The sequence below is a fragment of the Eleginops maclovinus genome, chromosome 20, assembly GCF_036324505.1.
Source record: "Eleginops maclovinus isolate JMC-PN-2008 ecotype Puerto Natales chromosome 20, JC_Emac_rtc_rv5, whole genome shotgun sequence".
Taxonomy (NCBI): Eukaryota; Metazoa; Chordata; class Actinopteri; order Perciformes; family Eleginopidae; genus Eleginops; species Eleginops maclovinus.
In genome coordinates this window covers 11,683,238-11,689,605 of record NC_086368.1, presented here as the reverse complement: position 1 = coordinate 11,689,605, position 6,368 = coordinate 11,683,238, and positions in this window count along the sequence as shown.

The following is a 6,368-nucleotide window of genomic DNA, read 5'->3' as shown; positions in this document are numbered from 1 at the left end:
CACACGCCTTAATGAGATCAATACCAGCAGGGAACACCTTCAAATGGCAGGTTTCTGAAGATATGATTAGGGAATAACTGATTGTGTATTTATTTTGTTTATGTTCATAGGTTAGGGGAATTAAACTTTGCAGACATTATTCAATTTGAACTCGGAATGCTGCTACAAGATGTCCATAGGCAGACGCATGCACATAAACAGCACAAAGAACCGATACCTTTAAATCATTTTACGACTTGCTGTGCTGAAGAAATAAAATATCACCACAAAATAAATCCTCCTCACAATAGCAACACAATTGAACCGTCCTCTCTATCATTGTCACACACACACACACACACACACAGACCCAGTTTTACCAGCAAGAGTTAATCATATGTGCCTGTAAAAAAATATATACAGTAATTGGCATTGAAGCCAAAGAAACAATGCTGAAATAGCAACACTTCCTCTTCACTGCTGTACAGGACTCAGAGTCGCCGAGTTTCATTTTGGCATGTTGTAACAGCTTGCATCACTTTATTACATGATGAATGTGTCCCTGTCACAAAACCAGCTCCAATGCAAACTGTACTGTCTGCAGCCATAAAAAAAAAAGAACACAAATGTGTTCTCAAGACAGGTGTTAAAATTAAGCAAACTTTAAAAGGGTGCTAACCTTTCAGTATTTAGGATTGAAGCAAAGAGATGGATGAATGGAGGCACTGAAGAAAAGTGGTAATATCCTACAGGGACTGACTCATCTATCATGTACGGTGGCCTTAAAATATATTATTGTCACAGTTTCAATTAGTCTGGCACTGCATTTAAAGTTGCCCACCCCCCAACACACTCAGACACTGTTAAATATGTGGTTTGATTACTGTCTCCAGCAGAACTGATAAGACTGTGTGGATGTATAAAACACTATTAAATCAAGGAGGGTCTGACACACCAAGCAGTGATCTGTGAAGACAAATAACTGCAGGGCATGTGAAAGCTGCCATCCGCAAGTCTAAAAACCACCACAAAGATGACAGAGCAACTATGTCTTTGAAGTTGTTTCACCTTGTTCGAGGCAGAATGCAGTAAACATGTCATTAAAAGACAAAGTACAGTTACGTGAACATGGATCAAGTGAAGTCAGATGATACTGACACTGTCAAGCAGTCAGGTAAAGCAAGACTAAAGCAATCATCATCTCTTGGCAGGAGATGTTTACAGTACAATGTGTTGAGAATATAGAACAAAGAAATGGCAACTGACACTATCTTTGCTTGAATTAGTATATGCAACACATTTGAGTTACTAGTAGGCATTATATTATGTATTTCTGAAAAGTTGGCCACACTAGTTGTGTAAATTGTATTGTAAACTTTGGTTGGCAAAGGATCTCCAAGGTCCCTTGTAAAGAAAGCGTTCAAAAGGAGTTAGGGCGTCAGCAAACTTCATAAAGATAGTTTGAACAAAATGTGATCATAATACAAAAAAACGAAAATGCACTTGCAAATAAAGATGCCCTTGTGTTATCATTTACTTTTACCATGCACTGTGGTTCTGAAACTGAATCTTACATGTTACTTGTAAGACGCTTGTATCCAAAGCGACTTGCAGTGTGACCACCCCCTAAAGAAGCAATTTTGGGTGAAGTGTCTTGCCCAGGGACACAACGACATGCTGACCACAGTGGGACAGGAACCAACTCTCTCCTGATCCGAAGATTGGCGCACTTACCCGCTGCACTACAGCTTCCATCTGAATCTGAAATGTATTAGATTTTTTGTATTTGTTAGCTTGTTTTTTTAATATAATTTCCAACTCATCGCAATTGTAATGTATCCAATGAAAGGGTCAGTAGCTTATTATTCTTCCCCTGAGGAAATGCAACACACAATGAACGGTTGGTATCATGTTGGCCTTTGGGTTACGGTTCCCACTATGAGAAAATTGCTTATCAATGTTCCCTTGGTGGCTTAACATCAGTAAATCTGCTTGAGGACGCTCCTCCAAACAGAAGCTCTGTGATGCTGTGTCATTGATGGAACAAAACAGCTTTGCTCTGTTAGCAAAATATTTAAGGCAAAGTTACCAAAAGATTAGCTTTCACTATCAAGTGTTACCTCCCAGCCTTTTCATGTGTGAAAACCCACATCTCTAGGCTAAATAATAAATGAGTGGTTGTTTACTTAGTTGAAATCCGGAGAAGTTGTTTTTCTAACTTTTTTACTGCACCCCATAATTGCGATGGCTTCTTTTTCAAACGTATCTGCTAATTCATTTCCTTTGATTGCAATATGTGCTGGTATCCATGGAGATAGCACACTCGCAATCCCATCATTTAAATCCTGTTTTGTCGGTTTCAACTACATCAACATGATCTGCTTGTTTAATGGCTCTCAAACTTGAACTTGAACCAAAAATGTTCTCTATGGTCTCTTCAATCCGTTGTAACACTTACATGATTGCATTTGATTGATTGATTTATTTAAAGCATATGTATTTGCATGCTTATGTACAGGTTTTTAACTCTATTCATATTTAAAAAATACTCCTTTTTTTGTTTTTCCTTTGTGATTATTGTCAAATCTACACTAGGTTCGGGATGTTGTTGTGTGGCTCCTAACACCATAAAGTTGGACTGGTGTTTATTTGATATATTTGAGTTATTTTTCTTTTTGTACATTAAAAGCTTTTTGCTACCCTTTCTTTTCCCCTGGTTTAATGATTAAAGCTGTATCCTTCTTATTTCTAGCAGCATTTCAACTTTTAATGCTGATGTTGCAGTTGTTCTAAAGGGACCCGCTGCAACACCCCAAAGCAATAATGTAATGTAATACAAATGTAATAAATTGGATATAGTTGTCCTCAACACTTTCTTACTTTGGTCAATTATATTCCACAATGGGAGTCTAGTTTGTCCTTTTGGCAAAACAGCACTTTGTTGTTGATGCTGTTTGATTGTTTTTTGAAAGTTTAAGTCGCAAACTTCTCTTTTAAATAATTTTGTAATTTCACAGTTTTTTCATTGACTTGATCCATATAATTATTTACACAAACAGTATGATAGTTTATCTATACTCTTTGTTATGTTCCTGATTGAGAAATGTGATTGATTTTCTTTATACTCTCCTTTTGTCTTTGCTCTCTCTTCACTGTTTCTGCCTCCTCTGTTCTAACACTTAAATCTCCACATGTCTTTCCTGACATCACATCCTCCATATGTTATACTGTGCTGACCTCTACAGTCACAAAGTATAGCCTTCACATCAAATTCACAATCTTAAAAAATCTTCTCCTCACTCGTCACATCATCTTATTCCACTTCCTATGCCGTCACTTCATTTTTAGTTTAAGCTAGCTTAAGCCAACTGTTCTCTATTGAGATCTCATGTCTGATTTAAGGAGAAAGGGGCACAGAAAGACTTGCATTGAGACTGGTGAAAGCAAATTCAAATTTCATCAATAAGCCATTCAACAAGCAGACCAGACATTTTGATAGAATTTAACCGACATCATACAGAATCCACAAGATGGGACTGAGAGTGCTATGTTTATAGAAAACAGCACATACTGGAATTCAAGGACATGAATTAGCAAATACTCCTTCCTCTATAGTTTCCTCCCTCTAGTCATCAGTGGCAGGCTCACTCAGCCTCAAACGGCCCTTCTATCCCCGGCCACGATTCCCACAGATGCTCTGTGCTCGGTTTACAGGCGGCTCACTTCATACTGGATTTGAATGATACCCATCTACTGGACCGTAGAGACAGCCACACAAAGACACAGATAAAAGACGGTCACACACACACACACACACACACACACACACACACACACACACACACACACACACACACACACACACACACACACACAAAGTCCCATGGACAAAACAAGACAAAGACAAAGATAACGACAACAGAGAAATAGTCAGATTGGATATGAAAGGGGACGTTTTGATCTGTCCTGCTTTCAGTCGCCCAGAGACTCTGCTGATATAGAGAAGGCCGATGCAGAAAAAGATGATATGGAGGAGGAACACACCCAATCTTTTGTGAAAAGAATTGGGTTGTTTGACTTATCCTCCACTCCACTGGACCATTGAGATATACAGTCAGACAGGAAGATAATAAACAAGAACAGTAAAAACAAAGGTATATTGCGAAAGGGTGAGAAAGTAAAAATTGAAGATGAGCTTAAAACCAATTTACTATATTGTCATTCTTAGGCTAGGATGACAGAGGAAGAACATTTTTACAGTACACATATAGTATTTGAATTTAAATGTATGGTGGGAAACCTATGTTACTTGGATCTATAGAAGGAAATGTACTTTATGAGATTTGTGTTGTTTCTACATCGTAGACGATAACTTCAGCAACACATCTGCTTGGAAAAATCTGGATTCAACTATTTTTGTGATTGATCCAGCCTGCACGCTACTTAATGGTTCATTTTTCCTAAGTTTGGAGGAATATATGAATCCAATGCAATTTAGGTTCACAAAGCAGCTGCAGGGGTTTAAGATGCAGAGGCTTACTCAGCATTATGCAGTGTCAACAACAGGGGAAGACTGATGATTTTCTCTCTGGGAATAAATAATCATATACCAGTAATGAAGACATTGCTTCCAATTTTAAATAATTCCTTTAAAAAAAACCTGACAGGTAATATACAATAATAACAACGACTATTTACTGATAGCCCCAAAACAAAACAGCTTTTGCACACATACTGTATGGACATTTAATGTAATATAACTTTATGCATCACAAGACATTGCAACCCACATCCACAGATACACACACAATATATAATAGATATTGTATCAATGCTACATTAAACAGAAACAATGAATAATTATCTTTGTTAGTGATCCTTAAATGTTAAAAATAAATCTGGTTCGTTATAGCCTGACATCTTTTCAACAAAGCTAAATATTTTCTATAAAATGCAAAGCTGATGTCTTTTCTAATAGTTTTTCTCTCAGTCCTCCACACAGCTTACTTTTAATGTTCTGCACTATAACCACTAAATTAAATGCAATTTATGAGAGGTAGAAGTGAGCTATAATCTGGGAAGAGTCTGGTAATATATCCGACACACCACCGGTGGTTTTAATTGGTGCTTAATTGCAGCGTGGGCAGTACATTAACAACTGATTACCTTGGCCCTCTCTTGAGATACTAGCCAGGCAACTTCTCACGGTGTGTATGTCATCGAGTCAAATATTTGATTAAAGCAGTGGGAAAAGCACAGACCCTGATCACATTTTTGTACATTTTCCAGGCTGATTTAAATGTAAATTCCTTTTTATTTCAGCTCCTCCCATCTCTTCAGTGTCTTGGTGTGGTAACAGGGAGGGAGGGATTTGTAAGGAACAGGGAGATTCTGCCAAGGTAAGCATATTAAGTTTGTGAGCATTTGATTCTAAAGTCATTTGAATAGCTGTGTGGAAGCCAATTTGGTTTAATTGAGCTCTGTTCTTCTGAACACCCGCAACTAGATTAGCGAGTGATGTTAAGTTGTTTTGCTGCATTGGGCCCCCAAGTGCTGTTCCTACAGCTTCCTAACTCTAGATTTACCTCCAAATTTTTAATACAACACCATATGTTCTGTGCAAATTATGAAACGACTTTGGCTTGGTGTTTCACAAAGCAGGAGCGAAATATGGCCAAGAAAGGGGAAAATATTACCCAGGCTAATCCATCCTGCTCCTCTACGTGTGAGTGCTGTGACAAAGATACTTTATTACCAACGCTATAGAGCTCCTGCAGATGATGTCATATATGCTGGTCACGTGACGAGATACGACAGGGGCAGCCATTTTGGCAGTCATCGCGGCAGTAAATTGACAGGCACTGGCAGACTGTCAAGGATGGTGGATAACTGCTGTGCACCAGGTTGCACAAATAGGCGTGGGAAAAAGAAAGGTGTATCGTATTATCGCATTCCTAAAGACGCGGAGAGGAGGGAGAAGTGGATTGGAGCGATTAAAAGAGCCAGGAGCCTTCAGAAAAAGACTGAAAGATGGGACCCCCCGGCCGTTGGCTTTCGCTTATGCAGTGATCACTTCATATCAGGTGGGTGAAGGAATACAGTACAATGCTACAAAAAGTTTCTGGTCAGTTTAATTAAATTTAATTAGTTTAATTTAAGAAGTAGCACCCAGTTATTATAGCTAACGGACACTGTGATGTCCCTTTTTAACTCAACAAGTGTGGCTCTGGCGCAGCCTAGCCAGTTAGCAAGTTAGCTTGTAGCAAGCTAGTGGTAAACAAACCCGTGTTGAAATATTCCTTCTTATTTTGTGCAGTGATGATGCCGAAGTTTTTGGATGTAAGACTCCACAGTTGAATGTTGTTTACGAAGCCGGACTGACACCATTT